The sequence below is a fragment of the Malania oleifera genome, chromosome 7 (assembly GCF_029873635.1).
Source record: "Malania oleifera isolate guangnan ecotype guangnan chromosome 7, ASM2987363v1, whole genome shotgun sequence".
NCBI classification, from domain to species: Eukaryota; Viridiplantae; Streptophyta; class Magnoliopsida; order Santalales; family Ximeniaceae; genus Malania; species Malania oleifera.
Genome location: NC_080423.1, coordinates 105,855,387 through 105,869,452, shown reverse-complemented (window position 1 = coordinate 105,869,452; position 14,066 = coordinate 105,855,387).

Here is a 14,066-nt window from a genome sequence, read left to right as displayed (position 1 = left end):
GAATTTGAACAAATTTTAATTTAATTTTGTATTAAGTTATTTTTAAATCTATTCTCAAACAAAAGGTAAGAGTCTCTATGAGAGGGTTTAAAAGAAGCAATTTATTTATGACCATCTCAATAAGAACGTATTAGCTCGTTCACTTGCATAATAAACAAGTTTGAACAAATATATTAAGCTTTTGATTCAAAATTTAATAAATAAATTTGAACATGATAAAACTCAACACAATTTAATTTATTTACAGTACTAATCCATTTATAATGGATTGTAGTAGACTTTTCAAAATGAGATCCTAAATGTGTTTTGAGTTATTCATAGGATGGGCTCCACATCTAGTGTGCCCTATCTCTCACAAAGATGGGCCCCAAACCCTTTTAGGCTCCCACTTTCAAGATGTTAAATGATTTTCATTTATAAAAGAAGGCTTTAACATGCATATTTTATGTTTTTTATTTTGAGAATTTTTTTTTTTATAGATTTATACTTAAAATAATTTTTAAAAAATTAAAATAATAATTGTCAAATATATAATTTTATGAATATATGTTTATTTCTTTTTTTATTGCTTCTTATAATTATTAGAAACTTCAGTATATAATTATAACAAATAATCATTTGATCAGTGTTTAAGAATTAAGATATACGTATGTGATGTGTAGGAAAATTCAAAAAAAATTATTTTTTTTTATTTTTTTTATTTGTTAGATATTTTGAAGCATGAAGACACTATTGAGTCACCACATAACATATTTAATAAACTTAAGATAATAGTAATTAACTTTTAATCACTTATAAAATGCAGAATTGTTCTTTATATATATATATATTATGTATGTATCTTGAGTGATTGAACAATGAAGCATAAATCACATTACCATAAATATATTAATATGATATTTATCATTTTATATCACTTACGATCGGCGCATCATATAAATATACATGTTGATGATACTATGTATTTCTACCGAAATGAGAATCTTTAATCGTGAACTAATAGGCCTAATTAATTATTTTTGCTCATCCCTAGGCATTTCATATTTACTATTCTTATTTCATAATGTAAATTACTCGATTCCATAATAGATTTGAGTTTTTAAATTTGTTTCTTTTATCTATTCAAGAGAATAGTAATTAATAAATAATAAATATGTATAAGTCAACTTATAAAATAATATAAATTTAAATTCCATTCGATCAAAAATCACACATCTAATTTTAAGATCTAAATTCAAGGTTCCCAACATGAGGTTAGATAGATATCTCCAAACATGTTCTTGGGGTTTGCTATATTTAAAATATTCATTTATCATGATATTTTGTTGCTTTTAATCATAATATTCCACTTGGTTTCTTCTTGTGAGAAATTGAGTGACATGTTATTGTTATGAAACATTATTATCTTACTAATTCGCTTAATTTTTGCATACTCTCATTTAATATTTTATTTCATTTCATTCTTACTACAAAGAGGCATTGCATGGATTTAAGCGAAAAAATTGTAAGAATGAAACATCATCCTTATCTTGTTTCGGGTTAGTCAATTGTATAGATTAAAATTACTCGATACTATGCCTTAGGATAATGTTTGAGAGCATGAATTTCAAATTTTGAATTAAAAATTATGAATTTAAAAGAAATTTAATACAATTTTATACTATTATTGATCCGAACATACACAAATCCAAATTCAAGATGAAAATCCATGCTCCCAAGCACAGGGTAAAAGCATTTACGCTACATTTAGAAGTATAGGCTTAAACCTTGAATTTGGATTTAGGTGAATTTAGACATTTTTTATACAATTTTAAAGAACATCTTATCCCAATTCAAAGAAACATTCAAATCCAAAATCTCTCCAAACATAGGATTAAAAAATTAACACTAAACAGCCTTAAGGAAAACAAGTAGAAGGTAATAACCAAACCTTTCATTGAACTTTCATGTTCAATTTATACATAAATGAATACTAAGCAGAGTTTTTGTTGTATTTGTATGTGTGGCTCTTATACTTAGGGCTCATAAACAAAAGATGAAAAGCATATGGGTTGAATTCTTGAAGAGTGCAGCAGTGACTCGTCGACGAGTGCCTTGCTCTCGTTGACGAGTAAATACCAAGAAGCCGGAAATTGCAAAGTCTCTGAGATATTGAGAGCATAAAATCAAACTCGTCAACGAGTGGTCATACTAGTTAACAAGTGTCTCGTTCTCGTCAACGAGTGCTCTTGGGCCGTGAGGAAGAATTCAAATTTTGAATTGGAACATTGGGACAGTTGGATATTTGAAGGGAAACCTTTGAGGGGTTGTAGAATAGGTCCTTTTGGGCATATAGAGATATCATTGTATGAAGTGTGTTGTAAATTTTCAATTTCATAGTGAAATATTGGTTGGATTGCTACCGTGAACCACGTATATTGTAGTAACCCAAAAAAAAAATATCTTGAAGGAGATATTTTTAGATATTTATATATAAATATCTTGGAGGAGATATTTTTAGATTACTTAAGGGTTAAGTTATGTTTATTATATAACTCTCTCTCTCTCTCTCTCTCAACTGCGAATTCACTCTCTTTCTCTCTCTCTAAGATTTCGAGCGGCTTGTTGCCCAAATTAACGATCCAACATTACTACGTGGATTAGCGGGTGAATCTCTACAATTCCTACAGAGTAGAATCTCGATTTGAGGATTTTCGGGTTTTTACCCCAAAGTTGAGGTAAGGGTCGAAACGAGTCTAGTGACTTGTAGATCTGTATTAAATAGGGTGATATTGACGTATGGTCTTTCAGTTTTAGGATTTGGGAATCCGTGTGACTGTTTCGAGCCATTTGGAGTCATGTTTCGGTATTTGGGAACAGGTAAGGGGATTTGTTTATATCAATTATTTTTAAAATCTGATTCGGTAGAACTGTAGGTTATGTTTATACGGATGTTTTGGTTACTTGTTTGGAAAATTTCACCAGGTGAGATTGCCAATTTTTTAGGTGTGTGGTTTTCGAGGAAATTAGGGTTTCGAGTATCGTCTCCGTTTCTTTTGGAAAATCATTTATTTACAGAGATGACCGTACCTTTATTCTTTGTTAAACTGTATTTTTGGATCAATTATCATATGATTGTTTAATTATCCAAATAGGTGTGGTAGGAGAGGATATTTTGTGATGATTGAGTTGTGATGTGTTTGAAATGAAATATAGGAACTGGAGTTCCAAACTGTTTTCAGGAATTGTGGTTACTGACATACCAGTTTCATTACCGTGGGGTCAATAATGACATGCTGGTTTGATTCCGTGGGGTCGAGACATTCTGGATTAATACTGTGGGGTCGTAAGACATGCCGGGTTAATACTAATGGTCATAAATTTCCAATTTATGCCGAAGAGTGTAAAAACACTAGATTTGTATCGGTTCAATATCGTGGGGTCAATAATGACATGCCGGTTTGCCGGATAATATCGAGGGTTGTGGAATACCGATTCAATACCGTGGATCAATAATGACATGCCAGTTTGCCGGATTATGGTTACTAAAACGTCGATTCAATGCCGTGGGGTCAATAATGACATGCCGGTTTTCCAGATAATATCGAGGGTTGTGGAATACCGATTCAATACGATGGGTCAATAATGACATGCCGATTTTTCAGATTATACCGATGATTGTGAAATATACTAGAACTATTTGTGAAAATACTGGAAATGTGAAATGCTTTGTTTTTTATTGGAATAACACTCATATGCCCACACATTAATATAACCTAATTCTCCCTTACTAAGAAGTGTCTCACCAATCATACAAATTTGTTTCAGGTCCTTCAAGTAGCCGGACCTAGCGTTCTAGAGGGTTTTGGAGTGTAGTATTTTGTTAGTTTTTGTAAGTACTGTTGTGTCATTTTTGGATTATGTTGGATACCTTGGGTTGATATTTTGTATTATGACAGACTTAGTACTTTGGTATGAATGAATGTAATAGGTTGAAATATGTTCCGCTGTGTTATTCATGTGAATAATGATTGTTAGCAGGGTATCCGCGAGCCCTATTGAGTTGGACCCTCATGTTTATTAGTATCATGGATGTTTGTATGATACAAATACAGGTTAGGTTCTCATATCACACCCTAGGGCCCACTTTCAGGGTTCGGGGCGTGACAGCTTGGTATCAGAGCTAACCAGGTTGTTAGGTCTTGTAGACTTGGTTAGGCTTGATTAGGTGAACATACTAGAGGATAGGAATGTACGAAATGGGTAGATTGAGATATGGATAGAGTAGGTCGAGGGTTGTCTTGTGGCTAGACAGGGATTCATTGACGGTGTTGTAACGACCCAAAATTTCTCCATTTTTTTATAGATATATTATTTTAATATCCTTGCTATAGTCTCACAGGCCTCAGCTAGGCACTGAAGTACTTCTGTAAATAGTGGGCACACCTAAGCAGTGGAAAAACATAAATCACATAACCACAAATATATGTACAATACCAGAACCCAATAGTTTTACCCACATCATAATTACACATACAAGTCCCCTCTACCCAAAACACAATATCCAACAAAAACTTACCCTATATACAAGGCAATAAAAGGGGTCTCTTTCTATCTGCTAGCTTGCTCAGCTCGCCTAACTGGTTCACCTGAAAAATATTAGAATAATAGAGTGAGTCGACGCTCAGTAAGTGGAAATATGCTATTACAAGTGTGTGGCGACCAAGTTGCATATCAATAATATTAACATTTGAAACTATAAAACTGACAAATCAGTAAAAATATATTTTACATTTATCATAACTTAAAATATAAGTATATCATCTAAACTTAATATCTTTCTTACTGCTAATATCATACTATATATATCAAATGTTGTAAAAACTGTATTCATAATATATATATATATATATATATATATATATATATATATATATATATATATATATATAACTATGATTTTTTTCCTAGAAATCTGTATGTCATGATTTGACCCCTTATGATAGGGTTATGCGACCCATAGGCGGGACTTAACTCTGGTTGGCCTACCAGGTAAGTCACTGTACTCTACACTACCTCAGTCCGGCCAAACTACATCCACTCCAAAGCACGGAACTAATACAGCTACCTTGTCAAACTGGCCCCCTCAACCCAAACTTGGGAGCGTCATCCTCTCCTAACACAATTTGACAGTACCCACACACTATCTAAGATATGTGGTTGCACTCTATTATGTATATAGCAACGGTACCGTACTCTGTAACTGTATCTATCTGTAATACCTCATCAGGGATCTGATACTACGTATATATATATATATATATATATATATATATATATATATATATATATATATAGTATAATTATCTTTGTTGTTTTTATCATGTTTCCAAAGTAACCATGACATTATAATTCTGTACTGTAATTACTGTAATATCTAAACAACATATCTGTAGCATCTTAATGTTATAACTGTATATTCTATCTGTATAAACTGACTGTATAAACTATCTGTGTAAACTAAGTGTTATGGTATTAGGAAACATGGCATATTGTGAAATACTGTATATACCAATCTGGATAAATATCTGTAAAATATATTGATCTGAATAAATATCTACATGTACTGATTTGTATAATTTTCTGATTATACTGTGCAACATAATATGCTGGAAAAAGCTGTATAAATTCTATATCAAATAAATGTCTACTCACGCCACACAACCATTAAATTCCCTTATTCTATAAAACTATATAATAAAATGGCATGTATATGTTTCTATGAAATTTCTATTAACATTTTGAAAACTCATAGCATAGCGTATTTCCCTTACTTGATTTCTGGGGCCCTTACTAAGCCTAGTCCTACTCCCATAGGGTTCCCTACTCAAAATCCTGAAAACATCTTTCAAAATAAAATATCATTATTTTTCTACGTACAACATTTTATATAACTATGGGAAAGACAAATTTGAATAAAACGTCTTACCTTGAGATTGGGATGAAATTCAATCCACTCCCACCGACGATCCGCTCCGGCAGGCTTGTAGAGAACTTTCCCAAGAGCTTCGTGGTGGTCTTAGATTGTCGATCCGGCAAGAAACAGAGTCGGAATCAAAGAGAGGAGGAGAGGGAGACGTTTAGAGAAAGAGAGGAAAGAATTTGTGCCCATTTTAGCTGAAAAATTTGGGTTTTTTCTATTTATAGCCCCGGGTTCATCGATGAGACACGTCATCTCGTCGACGAGTCCTGAACAAAGTTTGTCAACAAACCTTCACCCCTCATCAAAGAATTTTAGACTATTCCAAACCCCCTCTTAGCATCTTCTCGTCGACGAAACCTTCCCTCGTCGACGAGGTTCTCATGTATACTCGTCGACGAATCCCCTATATTCATCGACGAAGCCCTTAATATTTTCTTGGGTTATTACATTCTCCCCTCCTTATAAAATTTTGTCCTCAAAATTTACTATTTGTATTGAACATCATCCATATAATCTATCATCCCAAGAGATAAATGGTCTACTTATTTTATTACTTACCCTCACTTATGGCGGAGGAATACCGTGGTTACATTCTAAACTTTGGGAGATTACACATATGAAACTAAAAACTACCTACTAATTAAATCAATACATGTACCTGCAAAAGAAACATTACCCAATTACTTACATTTTACCTGATTACTGCTAATCTTCTTGGAACAAATGGGGGTATTTCCGTCTTATTTTATCCTCAAGTTCCCATAAAGCTTCTTCTGCAACATGATTCTTCCCCAAAACCTTCACTAGCTGAATTTCCTTGGTGCGTAATTCCTGTATCTTTCTGTCCAAAATATGAACTAGCGTTTCTTCATAAGCTAATGAATATTTAAGTTCTATCTCCACATAGCTGATTATGTGGGACGGGTCTGGGACGTATTTCCTTAACAGAGTAACATGGAACACGTCATGAATTCTAGCCAAAGCTGCCGGCAAAGCTAGCCTATAGGCAACTAACCCCACTCTCTCTAGTATCTCAAAAGGGCCAATATACCTAGGGCTCAACTTGCCCTTCTTCTCAAACCTCATAACTCCTTTCAAAGGAGCTATCTTCAAAAATACTCGATCCCCCACATCAAACTCCAACTCTCGGTGGCGAGTGTCTGCGTAACTTTTCTGCCAACTCTGCGTGGTGCTGATCCTTTCTTTAATTAGTCGGACCTTGTCGTAGGCCTGCTACACAATCTCTGAACCCAACACTCCACTCTCACCTACCTCGTCCCAGAATAGAGGAGAATGACATCTCCTACCATACAATGCCTCGTAGGGTGTCATGTTGATACTAGCCTGATAGTTATTATTGTAAGCAAACTTGACTAGCGTCATAAACCAGGTCCAACTCCCCCCAAAATCAAGCACGCAGACACGAAGCATATCTTCTAATGTCTGGATCGTCCTCTCAGTCTGCCCATTTATCTAGGGGTGAAAAGCAGTCATGTATGCTAACTGGGTACCCATAGCCTCCTGAAAACTTTTTCCAAAACTGCAAAGTAAACCGAGGGTCTCGGTCGGAGAATATGGATACCGATACCCCATGGATACGAACTATCTCCTGAACATATATTTTCGCTAATACGTCCATGGAATAACCGACTTTAATAGGGATGAAATGAGCGGTCTTCGTCAAACGATCAACAACCACCCAAATTGCATTCAACCCCTGTTGCACTGGTGGTAACCCTGTAACGAAGTCTATCGAAACATGATCCCATTTCCACTCTACAATGAACAATGGCTACAACTATCCTGCCGGTCTCTGGTGCTCAGTTTTAACCTGCTGGCATATCAAGCATTGCTGAACAAACTCAGCTATCTCCTTCTTCATTCCACTCCACCAGAAATACTCTCGCAGATCCCTATACATTTTAGTACTATCAGGATGAACTGTATATAGGAATTTGTGAGCCTCCTCCAATATAGTTCTCCTGATCTCAGTATCTATAGGAACACATAGCCTAGTACGGAACCGTAAGGCTTCGTCATCTGATATGTTGAACTCCTCTCCCTAACCATCCCGCACTCTAGCCATCACCTCTGCCAATTCTGCGTCATCACCTTGAAATGTCTTAATTTTCTCATATAGTGCAGGTTGTACCACCAGACTGGCAATAAATGCCTGAGGACTATCCTCCACTAATTCTATGTCAAGCCTTTCCAAATCCATCAAAATTAGGTTCTAAATCTCCACGGCTGCCAATGTTGGTCCCACGGATTTCCTACTCAGAGCATCAACTACCACATTCGCTTTTCCTGTGTGGTAACTAATGGTGCAGTCATAATTTTTAATGAGTTTTAGCCACCTTCTTTGTCTCATATTTAGTTCTTTCTAGGTAAAGAAATATTTCAGACTTTTGTGATCCGTGAAAATCTCGCGCTTCCCACTATATAAATAATGCCTCCAGATCTTAAGAGCATAAACCACAGCAGCTAACTCCAAATCATGCACGTGATAGTTCTTCTCATACTCTTTAAGCTATCTAGACGCATACGCAATAACCTTGTCGTGTTGCATCAACACACATCTAAGACCCTTCAAAGAGGTGTCACTGTATATTACAAACATGTCCTCCCCTGATGGAATAACTAATATCGGAGCTAAAACTAGCCGTCATTTTAACTCCTGAAAACTCTGCTCACAATCAACGGTCCAATCAAACTTCATATTTTTTTCTCGTAAGTCATGTTAATGGACTTGACAATCTAGAGAAGCCATCTACGAAACGCCGGTAATAGTCCGCTAATCCCAGAAAACTCCTGACCTCCTGAGAACTGTCTAGCCTTTCCCAATTTACCACTTTCTCTATTTTACTTGGATCAACTGATATACCTACTTCAGAGATCACATGGCCGAGAAAAGTAACTTGCCTTAACTAGGACTCACATTTCTTTAATTTTGCATATAATTTCTTTTCTCTCAATATTTGTAACACCAGCCTCAAGTGATGCTCGTGCTCCTCAAAACTTCTTGAGTAGACCAGTATATCATCAATAAACACAACCATAAACTGGTCCAAATATTGATGGAACACCCGATTCATTAAATCCATAAATACTGTTGGTGCATTAGTCAACCCAAATGGCACACTAAGAACTCGTAATGCCCATATCTGGTTCGGAATGTTGTCTTCGAAATATCTTCTGCTTTTACTTTCACCTGGTGATAACCCGACCGCAAGTCAATTTTAGAGTAAACCTGGGTCCCCTGGAGCTGATCAAAATCATCGATCCTAGGGAGAGAATATTTATTCTTAACTTTCAGTTTATTTATCTTCCTATAATCGATATACAACCTCATGGTCCCATCCTTCTTTTTCACGAACAGAACTGACGTTCCCCAAGGCGACACACTGGGCCTGATTCTTTATCCAGCAATTCCTGTAATTATTCTTTCAATTCTTTCAACTCAACTGGAGCGATATAGTATGGTGCTTTAGATACCGGTGTTGACCCCGGCAACAGATCTACAGTAAACTCGATCTCTTGGTCTGGTGACAAGCCAGACAATTCTTCCAGAAAGACATCTAGAAATTCTCTCACCACGGGTATATCAACTTGTTTTAGTTCTTCTTTTGGAAAATCTTTTATGTATGCGACATACCCCTAGCAACCACCCTGTAGCAGCCTCCTCACCTGAATAGCCGGCACCAGCTGTGGTGAGGCACGTACATATGATCCCACAAATCTATATTCTTGCTCATCCGGGGGTCTGAAAATCACTTCTCTCTGATGGCAATCAATATTGGCATGATGAGTCGCTAGCCAGTCCATACCCAGTATCATATCAAACCCCTGCATAACTAGGACTACGAGATCAGCTAGTAGTACTCTCTCCTGAATTCTTACTAGAAAATTTTGAAGCACTTTCCTGCATCTTACTACAGATCCCATTGGCGTACCCACAGATAGTTTTACATTTAATAGCTGTGTTTCTACCCCAGTTATTCTCACATATCCCGCCAATATAAAGGAGTGAGTGACACATGTATCAAATAAAACAATAAGTACCTGTGACCACGTCTCCAGCCGTCTCAACGTCAACGCATAGACCCTCGCCAGCACAGTATTCCTCTGCTGACCTCTGCAGGGCGCCTGGTATCCACCTCGAAATGGTCTGGGAGCCGGTACATAATTCGATGGCATCCGATACGATCGAGCTATATGGCCAAGTTTCCCGCAGCGATAATAGACATTCTCCCCCAGCCGGCACTCACCTGGGTGTCTTCGTCCACATCTAAGACAAGTGGTAGGAGATTGTCCACCCTAAAATCCTTTATGCTCTGCCATCTGCCTCTGACTGCTGCTAGATTTATCTCCTCTCCAAGGACCTCGACTGGGACCCGCCTGAAAACTTAAGGGTGTAGTCCTCTTCTTCTGACTCTATATTTCATTCTCCCTCGGTAGACTCTCCTCTACTATAATGGCCCTATCTACCAATTCTGCAAAATCTTGGATCCTCAGTACTGCCACATGCCTATAATATCTCGCCTCAAATTTCTCTCGAACATTCTAGCCTTCTTTACTTTATCGGGAACAATATACTGGTAAAAACACAAGACCTCGATAAATCAAGCCGCGTACTGCTGGACGGTCAAGGATCCCTAGGATAAGCTCAGAAACTCCTACACTCGAGCCTCTCTAACTGAGACAGGATAGTATCTATCGAAAAATATATCCTTGAAACAGGCCCAAGTCATCGGCACTGGAGTCGTCCTATACTCTTCCAATAGTCTAGTGGTCGTCAACCATCTCTCAGCCTCCCTTGTCAATCTATACGTAGCGTACAGAATTCTCTGCTCATCCATGCAGTGAAGTACTGTCAAGATCTTCTCCACTTCCTGCATCCAATTCTCTACAACTGCAGGGTCAGTTGCTCTAGAGAATGGTGGTGGGTTCATCTTCATAAATTTCTCTATGGTATATCCCTGAATTAGAGATGGACTTCTCTGCTCTCTAGAGCTACGCGTTATCTCAGTCATGACTTGTTGAGCCATACTGCGTAGCACAGCATCTGAATTTGCACCTCCTGCGTCTGAAGGTCCAGCACCATTGTCCCCCCTAGCGTGAACGCTACTACCCCCTGGATCCATCCTGCAATTACATCAAATACCGTTTCGAAATCCTATTTCCCATACAGATATAATTTATCTTATTCAACGAAAACCTTAAATTCTCTATTAATTATCACCCCTATTTCTGGCCCAAAATCCAATTTTGCAACCTAAACACACGACTCGTCAGTAATTTATCATGACTTTCCTGAAATCGTCACTCTAGGAAAAATACAGAAACCACCACGAAAATCCTATATCTAGACCACAGAACAAACTTTAAATCATTTTCCTATATTCTGGTATTGTTTTCCGCTGCACTCTAGAGTCTACAGAACCTAGGAACCTAGGCTCTGATACCACAAATGCAATGACCTAAAATTTCTCCATTTTTTTTACAGATATATTATTTTAATATCCTTGTTATAGTCTCACATGTCTCAGCTAGGCACTGAAATACTTCTGTAAATAGTGGGCACACCTAAGCAGCGGAAAAACATAAATCACATAACCACAAATATATATACAATACCAAAACCCAGTAATTTTACCCACATCATAATTACACATACAAGTCCTCTCTACCCAAAACTCAACATCCAATAAAAACTTACCCTATATACAGGGCAATAAAAGGGGTCTCTTTCTATCTGCGAGCCAGCTCAGCTCGCCTAACTAATTCACCTGAAAAATATAATAATAATAGGGTGAGTCGACGCTCAGTAAGTGGAAATATGCTATTACTAGTGTGTGGTGACCAAGTTGCATATCAATAATATTAACATTTGAAACTATAAAGCTGACAAATCAGTAAAAATATATTTTACGTTTATCGTAACTTAAAATATAACTGTATCATCTGAACTTTCTTTCTTATTGCTAATATCATACTATATATATATAACTATGATTTTTCCCTGGAAATCTGTATGTCATGATTTGACCCCTCATGACAGGGTTGTGCGGCCCGTAAGCGGGACTTAACTCTGGCTGGCCTACTAGGTAAGTCACTGTACTCTACACTACCTCAGTCCGGCCAAACTACATCCACTCCTAAGCACGAAACTGGAATTGCTACCTCGTCAAACCGGCCCCCTCAACCCAAACTGGGGAGCGCCATCCTCTCTGAGCACGATTTGACAGTACCTACACACTATCTAAGATATGTGGTTGCACTCTATTCTTTATATAGCAACAGTACCGTGCTCTGTAACTGTATCTATCTGTAATACCTCATCAGGGATCTGATACTATATATATATATATATATACTATAATTATCTTTGTTGTTTTTATCATGTTTCCAAAGTAACCATAACATTATAATTTTCTACTATAATTACTGTAATATCTGAACAACATATTTGTAGCATCTTAATGCTATAACTGTATATTATGTTTGCATAAACTGTCTGTATAAACTGTCTGTGTAAACTGAGTATTATGGTATTAGGAAACATGGCATACTGTGAAATATTGTATTTACTAATCTGGATAAATATCTGTAAAATATACTGATCTGAATAAATATCTACTTGTACTGATCCGTTTAATTTTTTTATTATACTGTGCAATATAATATGCTAGAAAAAGTTGTATAAATTCTATATCAAATAAATGTCTACTCGGGCCACACAACCATTAAATACCCTTATTCTATAAAACTATATAATAAATCGGTATATACATGTTTCTATGAAAATTCTATTAATATTTTGAAAACTCCTAGCATAGCATATTTCCCTTACTTGATTTCTGCGAAAGCCCCTTACTCAGTCTAGTCCTACTCCCGCAGGGTTCCCTACTCAAAATCTTGAAAATAACATCTCCCAGAATAAAATATCATTATTTTTCTACGTACAACATTTTATATAACTATAGGAAAGGCAAAATCTGAATAAAACATCTTACCCTGAGATTGAGATGAAATTCAATCCACTCCCACCAACGATCCGCTCCAACAGGCTTGCAGAGAACTTTCCCAGGAGCGTCGTGGTGGTCTCAGATTGTCGATCCAGTAAGAAATAGAGTCGGAATCGAAGAGAGAAGGAGAGGAAGACATTTAGAAAGAGAGAGAGAGAGAGAGGAAAGGATTTGCGCCCATTTTAGCTGAAAAATCTGGGTTTTTGCTATTTATAGCCTCGGGTTCATCGACAAGACACGTCATCTCGTCGATAAGTCCTGAACAAAGTTCTTCGACAAACCTTCACCCCTCATCGACGAATTTCAGACTATTCCAAACCCCCTCTTGGCATCTTCTCGTCAACGAAACCTTCCCTTGTCGACGAGGTTCTCATGTACCACATTTTCTTAGGTTATTACAGGTGTTCTGTGTTTTTTATTGGAATGATGATTTCAGTAAAACCATGGCAAGCCATTGATAATTTCATGTCGATGCGGTGAGGCAGGCCTGGACCCAAGAGTTTAGATGTTAACATGATTATTTTACAAGGATTGGTTTAATTGTGCTATGACATAAAAATACTAATCTATTCTTATCCTATTTTCAGAATGGAGCCCAAGGGTAACAACTTGGACGGTAGCTCGAGGGGGACTTCAAGCGATGGGTATCCTGTCATGCATCAAAGCTTGATTGAGCAGGTCTTGCGGGAGATTGGGCGGAGTGTTAGGGGATGGGAACATCCACCTACTACTGCGGGTTGCATTATCAAGAAATTTACTTGCATGCATCCTCTGACGTTTACTGGAGGATCTAACCCAATAGTGGCCGAGAACTGGGTGCAGAAGACGGAGAAGATACATAAAGTTCTACACTACACAGACGAATAGATGGTTCTCTACGCTACATTTCAGCTAGGAGGTGAAACTGAGAGATGGTGGACGGCTGTGAGTCTACTGGAAGAGCAAAGGACCCAGCCATTAGAGATGACGTGGAGCCATTTCAAAGTGGTATTCTTTGAGCGATACTTCTCAGATTCCACCCAAGATGCGAAGGAGAATGAGTTCTCAAGTCTGACCTAGGGAACCTTGATGGTGCA